The sequence below is a fragment of the Corythoichthys intestinalis genome, chromosome 21, assembly GCF_030265065.1.
Source record: "Corythoichthys intestinalis isolate RoL2023-P3 chromosome 21, ASM3026506v1, whole genome shotgun sequence".
Lineage (NCBI taxonomy): Eukaryota > Metazoa > Chordata > Actinopteri > Syngnathiformes > Syngnathidae > Corythoichthys > Corythoichthys intestinalis.
The window spans coordinates 5258191-5276263 of NC_080415.1; positions in this window are offsets into that span (position 1 = coordinate 5258191).

Here is an 18073-nt window from a genome sequence, read left to right on the forward strand (position 1 = left end):
ATAAAACCACGGAGCACTATTATTATTATTATTATTAATACATACCTGTCAACCCGAGGCCGTTGGCAATTTTACAAATAGTGACGTATGCCCTTACAAACTGATGACTAATCTTACAACGTTGTATATAGCGTGCAATATGAACCAAAAATAAAACTCAATATTTAAAATAATATGAATGTATTGGTAATATTGTCACATATAACCAGGTGCAATCAAAGAATATCTTCAGCTACATCATGATTACTCAAATTTAACAGTGACTTTTGTTATAATTGTATATGTAGCACTTTTGGCAATTGCTATCATGTCTTTTGATGGCTGCACTTCACGGCACTTGAGCTCGCAATTCAGTTTGACTTGAAGGTAGTTCGGTAGTGTGTCCAATTATAAATTAAAAATGTAAATTGATAAAATTAACTTACCGATGAAATCTTTCAGTCAGGGAACATTTCTTTATCTAATTCTGAGGCAGGGCAAGGCAAATTTATTTATATAGCACAATTCAACACAAGGCAATTCAAAGTGCTTTACATCACATGAAGATCATAAAAATCACATTAAAATCAATAGGACGTAAAAACAAAGAAAGTGATCAGCAATAGTTGCAGGCAAATTGTATTCGGCAACAAATTGGCAGAGTAAAATCTCAGCTTTCGTCACTTTTCATTCTGCAGACTTCATCTTTATGACCAGTGTTGTTAATCTTAATTTTAAAAAGTAATTAATTACACTTACAAATTACATTTCCCAAAACGTAATTGAGTTAGTAAAAAATGTAAGAGTAATTAGTTACTTGGCAAAGTAACTCGTGTTACCTTTCATGTTTTTTTTTTCCCTTAATTTTTTCACAAAAAAAACAAACAAAAAAAAAAAACATAGTAACCTTTGCTATATTTGGAAGTCATTTAATGTTGTGAATCAACTGTTAATGTTGTTAAAATTGCTCCTGTTTTTGCATTAATTCCCTTCTGTCTACTTTCGACATGGAAAAGTTTTAAAACTGTCATTTAAAGATAGATTCAAGTCAAGATTTTGCCGAATTCGGAGTATTTTAGATAAAAAGTTACTTAGGTTCGCTAGGAAGGTTCACTACAACAGAGCATTTCTGAGAAGTCTACTGCTTTAAAATGGCGGCTGTTTACGAACGCCGCCGAGTCTGTCATTTCCGATGTAGTTCTATATACATGTGATATCTAGGCGTAGATTGTAGGCTGTCAGCTACAGTCAGGAAATATTGGAGCCACTTAGCCTAGCATTGCGTTTGCTACAGCGTCACAACAAACACTCTTCTCGCATCATTTAACCAACGTAGTAACGCACAGTAATGCACATTGTCTCGTTGCCGAAACGGTGACAAAATCCGAACACAGAAAAAAAACCGCAATGCACGAAAAAAGTACAGATTTTGAACGTACGGCATACACATTTAAAAATCAGTGCTCACTTGTACAAATTACGCCGAAACCGTACAACTTGACTGGCATGTTAATATTTGTTTCGGGTTAAACTTCCTCAAACCACCGAAATGCAAAGAAAACTTCTTTTGGTACAGATATACCTAAAACGCAACATGTTTTACATAAGCATTAGGCATTAGCATTAAATTTACTGTAGGAAGGCATACATGAGAAATTGATTTTCATTCAAATTTGTATTTTTTTTCAATGATTTGCAAAATAACAGTTAACAAAATACCGATAACCTCCAGTAAATTCCATCACCAATCTTTATTTCCTCTTATTCTACAACATGTAAATGCTAAATCTCAATTTGAACTTCTTAAGACTAAGAGGCTAGAGTGGACATGAAAATTGAAGATAATGTAAAGATTGTATTACTATTGTATTATACCGTATGTAACATACGTTAACAAAAATAAGTACAAATGACTTACATTATGCACAGGGAAATATATCTTCACTAGAAAAAAATGCCACTTCTAAAACGAATTAAAAATTACTTGAAAAGAGGTAAGATTTGCTTATAACAATTAAGAAATTTTACAACAAGCAATTTTTTTTTCTTGGCGAGAATTCTTAAAATAAGACATACATTCAGAATGAAAGAGATCTTGAAACCAGTTATATTAAACTAGTTTTAAGAAGTCTTTGGCATATAATAAGCCTTAAAAATAGTATTACATGCTCATCATAAACCATACAAAAAGTCAGTATTGCTTATAATTTGTATTTTACTTATTATGAAAGTAACAAAAAGTCTCACAATAAATGCCACTTCTAAAACAAGTTAAAAAAAAGTATTTGAAAATAGATAATACCTACTTATAACAAGTAAGAAAAATCTGAAAATGGAACAAGCCCTTTTTTTTCTTAGTAACATTTCTTACCAAGAAATTACAAGTACATAGAGTACAAGTACATGCAATTTAATGTACTTGTAAACTTGTACTTGTAAAAGTACACGTATCGGTACAAGTACATATACTTGTGGTACAAGTACAAATTTGTACTACACGTACTTGTATTACATGTACCTATAGTACAAGTACACGAACCTGTTGTACAAGTCCACGTACTTGTAATATAGTACGTTTATTTGGATTACAAACACGTATTGTATTCCTTGTTGTATTACAAGTAAACGTGTTTGTAGTACAAGTACACATATTTGTAGTGCAAGTACACATGCTCATAGAACAAGTACACATGCACTTGTAGTACAAGTACTTGTAGTACAAATACACATACTTATAGTACATGTCCCCTGACAGAAAAAAACAATTTTGTTTGGTGTTTATCAAAAAGATAAGTATTTAGAATTTGTTTTAACTGTGATATTGCTTATGCGGAAGTTTTTCATTCATAAGTGTAGATTTTTTTTTTTAAACCAAACCATGTATGGCTCACTGGAGAAATGATTTCACTATCTTTTGCAAAGCTTTGAATTCGATTGATGGGAGGGCCCTTCATCTGTTTTCTTTATTCCAACAATTTAAGTTGGTTTAGAAAGTCCTCTCTCAAAAGAAAATTTGTTGATTTTTTTTTTGTTGTTGGTTTTTTTTTCCGTGTTTGTTGATTTTTGTTGTGGTTGTTGTTGTCGTTGCTATTGTTTGTTAGATTGTGCTCAATCTATAAAATTATATTTGATGTTGATACTTGAGTGCTTTATTTTGTGTGTATATGGTTCAATTAAAAAAAAAAAATTGTAGTACATGTACTTGTGGCAGACTTTGTAATAACTGCAAATCCAATAGTGTTATCCAAAGAATCAATTTTGTAACATATTGTGATGAAATTGATGCGTTACAGACAGGGGCGCTGCCAGGGATTTTGGGCCCCTTGAAAAGATATCACTTTGGGCCCCACCACCAGTGCCGGGACACACACATTTAGAGTATCAACTAAGTAATTTCCTGCATTGAATGGTCTCCCTCTCTTTATGGGTTATATTTGTAGGCCATAAACCTTAGTCCTCCGACAGAAAAATAATCTGCTGCATCCTCCATTTCTCTGTCTCTTTTTGGGGTCTCACGTCTGTCATTTTCCTCATCTGTGGAGCCAGTGCCAGTAGCACTGTCTTTTTGGCTCTCTACACTCCTCCCTGACAAAACTGAAGATCGTCCTGGCTCTGTAGTGTACATACAATTACACATATAACAATATCTTTCATATTATTCTATATATTCTTTGACATATTATTCTTAGGGCTGTCAAAGTATTAAAATATTTAATCGAGTTAATTACAGCTTAAAAATTAATTAATCGTAATTAATCGCAATTCAAACCATCTATAAAATATGCCATATTTTTCTGTAAATTATTGTTGGAACGAAAAGATAAGACACAAGACGGATATATGCATTCAACATACGGTACATAAGTACTGTATTTGTTTATTATAACAATAAATCAATAAGATTCATTAACGTTATTAACATTCTCTTAAAGCGATCCATGGATAGAAAAACTTGTAGTCCTTAAAAGATAAATGTTAGTACAAGTTATAGAAATTTTATATTAAAACGCCTCTTCATGTTTTCGTTTTATTAAAATGTGTAAAATTTTCAATCAAAAAAATAAACTAGTAGCTCGCCATTGTTGATGTCATTACACCATGCTCACTCCCCAAAACCATAAAATCATTTGGACCCAAGTGCCAGCAGAGGGCGCCAAACAACAAAAAACAAGTAACAAGCGGACATTACACTGCTGTCATTTTAATCTGACCGGGGCATGTGCGTTAATTGCGTCAAATATTTTAACGTGATTAATTTAAAAAATTGATTACCGCCTGTTAACGCGATAATTTTGACAGCCCTAATTATTCTTAATATGCATATTCTCTCACAGCTGTGTAGATAAGGGGTTTACCCTTAACCACTAATATTTTATGCGTGGTGTGGCAGTGTTTGAATTAATTCCTCACCTCCTTCAATTGGGTGTAAAGATGAGGCTGGCTGGTTAACAAACTAAATTCAGTTGATGACAAACTAATTTCCATAAATTCTTGACAAACTGGATTCAAGCCAATTTAAAAAAAAGCAAAATTCCACTCAAGTATCAACATCAAATATAATTTTATAGATTGAGCACAATCTAACAAACAATAGCAATGACAACAACAACCACAACAAAAATCAACAAACACTAAAAAAAAAAACAACAAAAAAAAAAAAAATCAACAAATTTTCTTTTGAGAGAGGACTTTCTAAACCAACTTAAATTGTTGGAATAAAGAAAACAAATAAAGGGCTCTCCCATCAATCGAATTCAAAGCTTTGCAAAAGATAGTGAAATCATTTCTCCAGTGAGCCATACATGGTTTGGTTTTAAAAAAATCTACACTTATGTATGAAAAACTTCCGCATAAGCAATATCACAGTTAAAACAAATTCTAAATTCTTATCTTTTTGATAAACACCAAACAAAATTGTTTTTTTCTATCAGGGGACATGTACTACAAGTACGTGTATTTGTACTACAAGTACTTGTACTACAAAATTGATAAGTAGCCTAACATAAATTAACAAAAATAAGTCCAAATGTGCACCTTAACATGGAAGATGTTCTGATCCTCCCCATCATAGCAAGTAAACTAAAATAAGCCTCAACAGCTCTTTCCTTCTCTTTAAGATCTGCTCAACTTTCTGTTGTAATGCCCTTTTTTATCGCATTAATTCAACAAGGTTGTGTTTTTTCCCCCCTCTTTGTTGTTCCAGAAAGCATGTGCATTCGAACCAATCAGAGCCAATCTATCCATGCTGATCACATGTCAGCATATCAGCGAAGTGAACGGGCAACTGACTCCAGGGTGGTTTACTGCGCTTGTGCATATCAACGCGACTCATCAGTAGGGATGGGAATCGAAATCCGATTCCAAAACCGAACCGGTTCCTAGTGTTTCGAGGCCTCGACATAACAATGAAAAAGCCTTAACGATCCCTTTAACGATTCCTAAAGACGCGTACTGCGTCGTCACGTGACGTGACGCGTCTTGTTGTCCAGAAGCATTCCTGGACGTATCAAACTAGCACGGCGCCAAGAACCACTTGCTCCAAAGTTTGGCTACACTTCACCATGAAAGAGGGTGAAAATGAAAGGTTACAATGGTTTAGCATGAGCATTTCAGCCGTGAACATAACAATGACAACACGTAGGTTCAAACGCTCGAAAATGTGTCTCCATTTCACGAGGAAAAATAACAATAAAGCGACTTGCAGCCATTCAGGCATGAAAATCACTCACCTTTCGGCTAAATTCGCCATTTTGAAGTCAAAGAGTTTGACATACTTGAATTGTGTAGATGAGACATTTTTAAGAGGGGGGTCGTAATTCCATCTAACTAACTAACAACATGTTTTACCTGTATTAAAGTTGCTAAGCCTGTCACGATATGAAATGAGTCCATTTGTCGCAATATAAATAAAATTGAGGGCGATAATTTTCACGGCAGCATTTTATCAACGCGTGCTTGCGTGCATGCATTCATTTGTTTGTGCGTGTAGATGACTAATAGACTCCAGTTCATTTCACATATGTTTATTAGTAATCAAAACGCCGTAGAATTACAGTTCAGACATACAAAATAAGGACACACGTGTATATTAAACACTGTAAGCATTAGCATTGCTACTTTGAGACAAATGGGGGGAAAAAAAAGACAACCTATGGGGTCAGATTAGTCTCAGAAATACACGTACACGTCCATATTCCTGTTAAATGTGTACGTGTACTTATGAGACTAATCTGACCCCATAGACAACCAACTTCACCACTTTACCTCCTATAAAACATTGGCAGTCCTTTCCAAAACGCAAACTTGCGGTTAAAAGGTCACACTTCAAACATGAAAAATCGCTGGTTAACATCATTTGCAAACGAAAAAATTGAGGGGGAAAAAAAAACTATGAGCGACAGTGACACCACAAGCAATGACTAAAAGTGATTTTTTTTTGCGGAGTGTGAAGCTGTTAGCGGTTTAGCGAACGTACTTCCGGTGTACATTTCAAAATAAAAGCACGCCACGTTCATATAAATAACGATTTCTGGAGTTAATCCCACCTATTTAAGAATTAATACTATAATATGTAAATAGTATAATACTAAAGAATTCATATTCTACACTAAAAATAGCTTTAAAATGACTCCCTTTTTGAAAAATATGATTGGCAATGACTATTATAATTATTATAATACTATTATATATAGTAGTATACAATAATAATAATGCTAGATTTTTTTTAGAATTGTTTTGAATAATTTTGGAAAGGCTAATGGCCCAAGTACACTGCATGCGTGATCGTTGCGGTTCCGGTCCGGTTCAGTGTTGCCTGCGTGCCACGCAGTCCGTCAAAAACAGGCAAATCATACCGGCTGCTGCACGGCTGCGGTCCGCCAACCTCGTCGCACCCCGTGAGCTCTCGCGTGATCGCGCGCGATAATGTGCCATTTAAAACAACGAAAAACACACGGAGTCTATACTCATCAGAGAAGCAGAGAGAGAGCACATATTTTCTTTGCATATTGATATTTTAGTTAATCTGGAATTAAGAGACAGACATGACTGCAGAGGCGGACTGGGACTAAAAAGCAGCCCTGGACTTTGACTCAGCCCAGCCCACAAGAATCACTATACGAAGGGAAACACAGGGGGCATGCCCCCCAACCCCAAGGGGCGATTTTTAAACTTTTTTTTTAAAACATTTTATTGTAAAATGCGTAAATTTCGTGCACTTTGAGAGAAAATGAAGAAAATGTGTCCAGCCTGTGACTCTCTGACTTGGGGCACTTAAAGTACTGCAAGGCTGAACTGGAGTTGGGTTAATTTTCTGGTCTAGCTCTATGGTCAACCTGAATAAACAAATGAAATAATTTATTTCTTATAATTTAAGTTTTATGTATCCAATGGATTATAATATATCTCTATATATCTCTGTCTATAAAATGATTTCATTGTTTATGCCATAATTCAGTTGTCTCCAAAGTATTCCACATAGGGCCGCAGCGCGCGCAGGATTTAATTCCTACATAACAAGACAACACCTATGCACCAATCTGGTGTCTTAAAAGTGTAATCAGTTGATTGCAGTCAGGTGCTGCTTGTTTTAGCAGAAACTTAATTGGTTAAACTGTTGGTACTCGATGGTTGAAACAAAAACCAGGGCCACAGCGGCCCTTGAGGACCGGTTTGGAGACCCCTGCTATAATTAATCTTGCCATACAAATAATAAATTTCAATGAAAATACAATAAACATTTCAAGAAAAATCCTGTATACATAACCTTTATTGGAAAGTATTAACCAGAAAACAAAACGATATATAAATGATTAAAAATATATATCATATCAATTTAACTACCTAAACTTTAAAGTGAAACCATTCATTTTATTAATATTTTGTTATATTTCTTCTGAATTAATATTGCTGCTGCGTGTGCATACGTTGTTTTACATCTAAAATATTTTTTCTGAGGAGAATGACAGTCGGACTAGCTAACTTGACACGATTGCAAACGGGTACATGGACTCACTGGCACTAACCCTTTGTCATTTATTTCATTTAAAATGTAGCTACCTGGTGGATAACAATTGCCAGTACACCGAGCAAGTGACCCTCTTCATCCCTTTTTACTTGCCCTGCGCTTATCTGAGGAACTTCCACCAGCTTGTTTCGGATTATTGCTCGCTCAGAATAGTGTCAGAAATATAACCCCATATTCCTCTTCTTTTCTCTCTCTCCCTGTACCGGTTGCACGTCACAGAGCGGCTCCCGCTCCCCCTCTCACCATCGCCGGGGGCTGGGCTGCTTTTACCCGACCTGGCCGTTGCAGCCAGACTGCTGCTTGCGAAAATATGTCAACTTATGACATTTTAATGCTTCGCTCTCCAGTTTCTTTAATTTTTTTCTCCCTAACCTTCTCCGCGCCACCCTTCTCTTTCTCTTTTTTGCCACCACCATCCATATTGTGCATTAACGCTCGTCGCTATTTTGCTTGCACAAAGAACCAATGAAGGCTACTCAGTGCTTTCTTCGTTCTTCTAACAGCCAGGCGCATTGCTGCCACCTGTCGGATTGGATGCGAACTGTAGATAATCAGAGGCTAGGGGGGGTAAAAACAGTGATGAATAATGAATTGCGGCCGCCGGCCGTCCAGGGCACCGGCCGTTCTGTGATCCTCCAGAACCCACAGATTACCAGTCCGCCCCTGCATGACTGCATCATGATGAGATCAGGACATAAAAAACACACATAATAGGACACCTTGCAGCTTCCTTTTTTATATTGTCCTTATAGAAAGGATCTGCTGCATCATAAATGATTTTGTGGGTTTCCACCTCCATGATGAAGCGCTCATCATCCATCTTCGCTCGTGTTTAAACCGTGATTAGGCACCTGGGCTCTTACGTCCAGGCCCAGCTCCGCCCATTTTGCCGGATGCGTGTCCGGCAAAAATAGAAAATAGCGTATACCATCCGGCGGGCATGCGGCACGCCGGAGGTGGTTCGCAGTCAAGCCGGAGCACTGACACGGCCGGTATACGTTGAACAATAGGATATAATGGGAACGGATTGGCTCCGGCGCTATTTTTTACCGGAGTCGGACCGGAAACGCAACGATCACGCATGCGGTGTACTTGGGCCCTAAGTCAGTGTTCTGAATCTGTTTACACTCCATTCTTTTGCACTAGTTAATGCTATTGTTAGGGCTCCTGCTCCTCCCTCCTGAGCCCTGGCCCACCTCCTGCAGGTGTGCCTGTTTTTATTTTGATTACAGATTGCACGAGACGGGGTGAGCGGCCACAGGTGATGGTGATGATAATCAGCCCTCTTTAAAAGCAGTGGACGCCGCCACCTCGTCGCCCGATCAACGTGTCTGTTTGCTAAGTCAGTTGTATCTCGCATTCTTTACTTATTTCTCTGATCACCGGCTCACGACATTTTTTGCTCTTGTCCCAGATCCTGTTTTTTGCGCGCCCCTTGTCGGATTTCACGCCTGCCTCCTTCCCGAGCTTCATCGCCTCACGTCCACTCGACTACCCCGATCAGGAAGTTCCACTGCTTTCGTGTTGGACACAAATAAAGCATTTTTAATCATTGCCACACCGTGCCGGTTTTTTGCATAAGGATCCTCTCGAACCCACGAATCCTAACAGCTATGAGCATTTGACCTCATTGTTTTTGTGTGATTAATTATTGTTATTTACATGTTTATTTGTACTTCAATAAAGAATTTAAGTGTACTCAATGTTTTTGTGAATTAATAAGCGTCAACAAAAAATTCATTGCTAAATTAGCGACAAATGAATATATAATTTTTTTTTTTTTTTTGTTAGTCGACGGATTGTAAAAATAGTCAACTGACTAGGGAAAATTAGTCGTTTGGGAAAGCCCTACCGGAACGTATTTCCTCCACATGCTTGTCACCTTTTTAACCCCTGACCCATTGTCATGCCTGGTCATTGCAAGGTGGAGATAACTGTGTAGGGGGGGAGTATGACCAATATGCCAATATATACCAATATTTTTTATTTCTTTTAGAAAAATGTTTCAGTAAAATGTTACACATTTTTGTGTATTTGCCACATATTGCCACAGTTAACATTGAGGCTTTGGGCTTCTTTTGACCTCGTTGTGAGTTTGTAAGGTTGGGACTTTTTCCCAAATTAGAATCGATAAGAGAATCGATAAAGCATCGAATTGTTAAGCAATATCGATAATGGAATCGGAATCGTAAAAATCCTATCAATTCCCATCCCTACTCATCAGTCTCAGACTAAGAAACAGAGATGCTGGCGCAGTGGAGTAAATGAATAGTTACTATCGGTGAAAATGGATGATGCTAATCAAACACTTTAATAGCCTTCTTGTTAACAATTGTGTGTGTTAATCTGACTTTAGTAGATTGTTTTCTTCTTAGATTAGCGATGCATTAGTGGCAGCCTGGCAGGGGTTTTCTTAACATAGGGTTTTGACAGTTGCTGTCATTTTTTCGGATTCAAAGCACCGTTCCGCCCCGTTCCAGCATCAAATCTTTTACTGGAACGGCGTACCAAATAGTTCAAGCCCACTTTCACCCATCACTAAAACCCTGTTTGCCATTAACATTTGGGATTGTGTTCCATGCTTAATTCACAGTTGCTGTGATTAGTAGGGTGACCATATTTTGATTTCCAAATAGGGACTACTGGCTTGGCCACTTAATAGACTATTTAAATAATCCTGCAGTTTTTTCAAAGATTCCTGGTAATTTTAAAATGTTTAATGATTGTATAATACACATATACAGTACAACAACAATAGTTTATTTGAACATTTCCAGTCTGGCTTTCGAGCTCATCATAGCACTGAAACTGCATTAGTCAGAGTAACTAATGACTTGTTAGTAGCCGCTGACGTTGGATTAGTCTCAATCCTGGTTTCTGTTGGACCTGAGTGCAGCCTTTGACACAATCGACCATAATATCTTATTGCAGAGATTAGAATGTGACATAGGCATTAGAGGAACAGCCCTCTGCTGGCTTAAATCATATTTATCTAATAGGTACCAGTTTGTCAATGTAAACCAGCAATCATCACCGTACTCTAGAGTTAGTTATGGTGTGCCGCAAGGATCGGTCCTCGGGCCCATCTTGTTTACGCTGTATATGCTTCCTCTAGGTAATATCATCAGAAAACATAGCACTAACTTTCATTGTTACGCTGACGACACGCAACTGTATTTATCAATTAAACCTGAGCAGATCAGGCATGTGGACAAACTAAGTGCCTGCGTCCGAGATATAAATACCTGGATGAGCACTTACTATCTTCTACTTAACCCTGAAAAGACAGAAGTCCTTATAATAGGCCCGAAAAGTGTGAGAGACTCTTTAGCTGCCCAGATAGTCACTCTGGACAATGTAAGTGTAGCCTCCAGCACCACAGTTAAAAACCTAGGAGTTTTATTCGACCCTGACTTATCGTTTAAAGCTCACATTAAACAAACCTGCAGAACGGCCTTCTTTCACCTGCGCAACATAGCCAAAATTAGAAATATTTTATCTAAAAGCGATGCAGAAAAATTAATTCACGCGTTCGTTACATCGAGATTGGATTACTGTAACTCCCTACTTGCAGCTTGTCCTAAAAGTTCTCTAAAAGGTCTTCAGCTTGTCCAAAACGCAGCAGGAAGACTTTTAACAGGAACCAATAGAAGAGAGCACATCAACCCGGTGCTCCAGGCCCTTCACTGGCTTCCAGTGGAGTTTAGAATTAAATTTAAAATCCTCCTTCTTACATTTAAGACCATTAATGGGTTGGGGCCATCTTATCTCACCGATGCTCTGGTTCCATACCGACCCAACAGAACACTCCGCTTTCAGAATGCAGGTCAACTGGTAGTTCCCAGGGTTTCTAAAAGTTCTGTCGGAGCTAGAGCCTTTAGCCACCAAGCCCCTGTTTTATGGAATCAGCTTCCAGCTAATAAAGAAGCCGAAACAGTCTGCACATTTAAGATTAGATTAAAAACGTTCCTATTCAACAAAATTTATGGTCAGGCTAGTTGAAGTCAGAGTAGACTCAAGGTTTAGTCTAAGCTGCACTAGAAGCTATAAAGCTGGGGGAAGTACAGCCACTGAGTGCTATCTACTTTTTCTCACTCTACCTACCACTTATCTTACTTTATTTCTATTTTCCAATGTTAATATCTAGTTGTCTAGTCTCTTCATCACTAGTCACCCGGTGTCCCCTTTCCCCCCTCCCCTCTGGGGAGGGGCTATTTTTCAGCTGCAGCCTCCTGACTGTCCGGACCCCAAGCTGGATGGACGTCCTCATTGCTACCCCCGTCTCATCTGGCTAGATGGACCTCTTCTTGTTCCTTTACTCCACTGCATCTTTACGGACTGTAACTTCCGCCTGCTAATTCCTATTAGTGGTCCTGGGGCTTCCTGTCTATCTGTCCTGGGAGTGGATCTCTCCTGACTGTGGTACTCCCCAAGGTTTCTCATTTTCTCCCGAAGACTATGGAGTTTTTGGAGTTTTTCCTTGCCAACATGGAGGGTCTAAGGATGGGGGATACCCAGGACTTGAATGTATTTATTCATCTTTGTTGCTTCATTTGCTGTTTCTGATTGTGTATCATATTGCCTCTGCAAAGCCCTTTGAGACAACGTTGTTGTGATCCAGGGCTATACAAATAAAATTGAATTGAATTGAATTGAACAACGCACACACAAAGTATCAGGGTTCTCAATGTATTAAAATTGTTTAGTGAGTTGATGTGGCTGTGGACAGTGTACTATTCCTGAATCCCTAAATAAAAAATAAAAAAAAGGACACCTCTTTGGTAGAGCCGGCCGGCCCGATAACCATCACCCTTTAGTTCTTTGTTTTTTTTTTTGTATGTGAAGTGTTTGTCTGTTTGTTTGTTTTTAATTATTTGACTCAGATAAATTGTTAAAAATCATTACATCAATGATTTCTGGATTTTTCTTTTTCGATTATCTCCCTCACAATGGAGATGCACCTATGATGAAAACTGGTCACATTGTTGGACAGGCGGGATAGGTGGGGGTATACTGCATGGGGATGCCCTGAATGTTCTTGAAAAGCAATATACCAGTATTCGTTCGTTCAACAACTCAAACACTGTTTTAGTTTCGTGGTAATATGGGACAAAGCGCGTCCCTGGTAAGAGCAACACAAAGCAAAGTTATGTTTCCGAATACAGGACGATTACGTTTTTCAAGGGACAGTTTCCAACCCTAATGTGTACAGTGTTTCCTGTAGGATTGTTTTTAGCAGGCAGAGCGAAAATACATTGAAATAAATTCAATTTAAAATGTATTTATATTTAAGAGTACGTATATAGAGTAAATACATATTTTTTGTAATTTATATTAGTTCTTTAAAAATATTGAACAGAAATATTAATTTTATGTATTAACATATATATTTTAAAAAATACAAAATGAAGGGAAATAAGCAGAGGTGGGTAAAGTAGACAGAAATTATCCTCAAGTAAAATAATTTAAGTCAAGTAAAAGTAAAACTAGTCATCCCCAAAAAAACCTCAAGTACAAGTAAGTGCAGATATTTAAGTAGATCTTTTCACGGGACAACACTGAAAAAAATGACACTTTGACACAATGAAAAGTAGTCTGTGTGCACCTTATATACTGTAATAGAGTTAATTTATTTTCCCCTGAAAATAGCTCAAAATATAGCCATTAATATCTAAACCCCTGGCAACATAAGTCTACACTCCTTAGAAACTACATCCCTAAATGTCCAAATTGAGTACTGATTGTCATTTTCCCCCAAAAATGCATTTTCTTGCAGCAATGTTGCCGAAATGCGAGGGGTATACTCACTTTTGTGAAACACTGTATATCAACTAGGATGCACTGGTATAGTTCATTGCGAAAAACATAAAATGAATTACTGTGTTATTGTCATTATCATTATAAAGGCGCTCAAGAAAGAAATAAGGCTTCCTGTAAATGTTGTGACATCACGCAAAGTGAATAGCCCTACAGCTGGCTGCAACACAATGGCGGACTCTAATGTGGCATCATAATCAGTGGATATTTCTTGCAATGCGAACTCCATCCATCCATCCGTTATCTTCCGCTTAGTCCGGGGTCGGGTCGCAGGGGCAGCAGCTTTAGCAGGGAAGCCCAGACTTCCCTCTCCCCAGCCACTTCAGCGAGCTCCTCGGGCGGGATCCCAAGGCGTTCTCAGGCCAGCCGAGAGACATTGTCTCTCCAGCGTGTCCTGGGTCGTGCCCGGGGCCTCCCGCCGGTGGGACATGCCCGTAACACCTCTCCGGAAGGGCGTCCAGGAGGCATCCGAACCAAATGCCCGAGCCACCTCAACTGGCTCCTCTCAACGCCGAGGAGTAGCGGCTCGACACCAAGCCCCTCCCGGATGACCGAGCTTCTCACCCTATCTCTAAGGGAGAGCCCGGACACCCTGCGGAGGAAACTCATTTTGGCCGCTTGTATCCGGGATCTTGTTCTTTCGGTCACGACCCACAGCTCGTGACCATAGGTGGGGGTAGGAACGTAGATCGACCGGTAAATTGAGAGCTTCGCCTTTTGGCTCAGCTCCTTCTTCACCACAACGGACCGGTGCAGAGTCCGCATCACTGCAGACGCTGCACCGATCCGCCTGTCAATATCCCGCTCCCTCCTACCCTCACTCGTGAACAAGACCCCAAGATACTTGAACTCCTCCACTTGGGGCAGGATCTCATCCCCGACCCGGAGAGGGCATGCCACCCTTTTCCGGCAGAGGACCATGGTCTCGGATTTGGAGGTGCTGATCTTCATCCCAACCGCTTCACACTCGGCTGCGAACCGCCCCAGTGAGAGTTGGAGGTCACGGCTTGATGAAGCCAACAGCACCACATCATCTGCAAAAAGCAGAGATGCAACGCTGAGGCCACCAAACCGGACACCCTCAACGCTTCGGCTGCGCCTAGAAATGCTGTCCATAAAAATTATGAACAGAATCGGTGACAAAGGGCAGCCTTGGCGGAGTCCAATCCTCACTGGGAACGAATTCGACTTACTGCCGGCAATGCAGAGCAGACTCTGACACCGGTCGTGCAGGGACCGAACAGGCCTTACCCAGGGGCTCGGCACCCTGTACTTCCAGAGCACCCTCCACAGGACTCCCCTAGGCACACAGTCGAACGCCTTCTCCAAATCCACAAAACACATGTAGACTGGTTGGGTGAACTCCCATGCACCCTCGAGGACCTTGCCGAGGGTGTAGAGCTGGTCCACTGTTCCACGACCGGGACGAAAACCACACTGCTCCTCCTGAATCCGAGATTCGACTTCCTGACGGACCCTCCTCTCCAGCACCCCTGAATAGACTTTAGGCTGAGGAGTGTGATCCCCCTATAATTGGAACACACCCTCCGGTCCCCCTTTTTAAAAAGGGGGACCACCACCCCGGTTTGCCAATCCAGAGGCACTGTCCCCGCTGTCCATGCGATGTTGTAGAGGCGTGTCAGCCATGACAGCCCTACAACATCCAGAGCCTTTAGGAACTCCGGGCGGATCTCATCTACCCCCGGGGCCTTGCCACTGAGGAACTTACCAACCGCCTCAGTGACTTCAACCCCAGAAATCGAAGAACCCACCTCAGAGTCCCCAGACTCTGCTTCCTCAAAGGAAGGCGTGTCGGTGGAATTGAGGAGGGCTTCGAAGTATTCTCCCCACCGACTCCTCCATGAGTCATCACCTTATCGTGGTGGAGGGGTTTGCGTGTCCCAATGATCCTAGGAGCTAGGAGCTTTAAGCCCCTGGCAGGGTCACCCGTGGCAATGTGAACTTTTCGTGGAAATTTTTTTTCAAGTGATGACAGTTATTGTGGAGGAGCATGCTGTGCAGCAGAGGAGTTTGGGGTCGAATCTTATTATTTTGAACCCATGTACAGCTCCAATGATGAAAAACCCCCCATCAGCTATCGTGACAGTCAAGATAGATGAAGATGAGGAAACTGCTTGTACAACCCCTAGCAAAAAGTATGGAATCACCAGTCTCGGACGAGCACTCACACAGACATTTTATCATGTGAACAAACTTAGATTAAAAATAAATAAATAAATGAATTAGTTCAAAAGTGCAACTCTTTAGCATTCAGAAACACTAAAATAAATGAATAAAAAACATTGTGGTGGTCAGTAAATGTTACTTTTATAGAGCTAGTGCAGGGATATACTGTATATATGTAATCACTCCATTCTGGGGAAAAAATACGGAATCTTGAGAAACAAACAAAGAAATAATTAGCAAAACACATCTCTAGTATTTAGTAGCACCACCTCTGGCTTTTATGACAGCTTGCAGTCTCTGAAGCATGGAATTGATGAGTATTCTTCATCAATTTGGTGCCAACTCTCTTTGATTGCAGTTGCCAGATCATCCTTGCAGGTCGGGACCATTTTTTCCAATTTCCACCACAGATTTTCTATAGACCCTACCCACCGACGTCACAAAACCACGTGCTCGCTGTATGTTCCGCCCACTTGTCCGTCATTTTGTCTCTGTATTAGCATTGGTTTCAATTGATCAAGGAATTTAAAATGCATTTCATGGAAGACCCGGTGCTTTCTGATGCCGTAAACTCACTGGATGTGTTGCATAAAAGGCGTTATGTGGAAAAGCTTCATTCTATACAGTCGCCAGATCCATATTTGATGCCCAAATCGATGTTTTTCGACCCACTGTCTTCGCCCTGTCTGCCTGACATCTGCTACGCTGATATTTACAATTATCTTGTCCACACAAAATCAGCCTATTCTCACGAAAATTTGAAAAACTTTAAGAGCTTGGAGGCTTATAAATACTTCGTTGCTGGTTGAGTGAAACAGGTCCTCGTCCACGAAAATTCGGCAGGAATCTATCTTGTGCTTGGAAAGGTGAGTTACGAAATTTTCAATTCAAAATCTTTTGTTATTGCTAACATCCACTGTCAAGTCTAATGTATTTCATGTCGTTTGTCAATGGAGTTAAGGCTTTTAATGTTTAAATGGTTTAGCAATAGCACTCTCACTACATACATACGTGTATGTTGTCGGCGATTAGCCTAGCAATGATCTTAATTGTGGTTATTTGTCAGCCCAAAACCCTCTAAGTATATCTTAAATGCATCTTACCGGATATAAAATGACTACTACATAGTCTGTGGTGATTTTTTTGGTGCCCAGTTTTCACGTCGCATTGCAGCCGTCCATTTCGCTCTCCTCTTTGGATCCCTCGGAATACGGTAAAACTTCAAGTCTCTCCTTCCATCTTCTCTGTTAGTGCAACCAACAGACACACACGCCTTCACCATTTTGATTATTAATGTTAAGGAGCAGAAAAACACGCCGTAAATAGGAGGAATGTACGTAGCCGTAACAGGTTAACACTATGTTTTGACGGACAATTGGGCGGTGCCATTCAGGAGAGCGGAGTTGTGACGTCACGTGGGTAGGGTCTATAGGGTGGAGATCTGGGCTATTTCAGGCCATGACATTGACTGGATGAGTCTTTCTCCAAGGAATGCTTTAGCTCTGTGGTATGATGCATTGTCATCTTGGAAAATGACATATTTTCAATTGAAGGGATAAGAATGCTGTCTAAAATTTCAATGTAAACGTGTGCATTTATTGAGGATTTAATCACAGCCATCTCCCCAGGGCCTTTGCCTGACATCCAGCCCCATATCATCAAGGACTGAGGGAATTTTTGTTTTCTTCAGGCAGTCATCTTTGTAAATCTCACTGGAACAGCACCAAACAAAGGTTCCAGCATCATCACCTTGTCCAATGCAGATTCTTGACTCTTTACACCTTGTCCAATGGGGATTCTTAACTCTTGACATGATAAAATGTCCAAGACCGGTGATTCCATACTTTTTGTTAGGGGTTGTTGACAGTATTTGGACTAAATTTGGTGAAGACATTTTGCATGGTGATTGAAGGCAATTTATTTGTAAAGTACAATTCAAAACAAGGTAATTTAAAGTGCTTTATATCACATTAAAATGAGCGTGACACAAAAACAGACACAGGCACAGTTAAAAGCAAAACCAATTTTAAATAGGAAATAGAAATAAAGACACCAACAAATGGA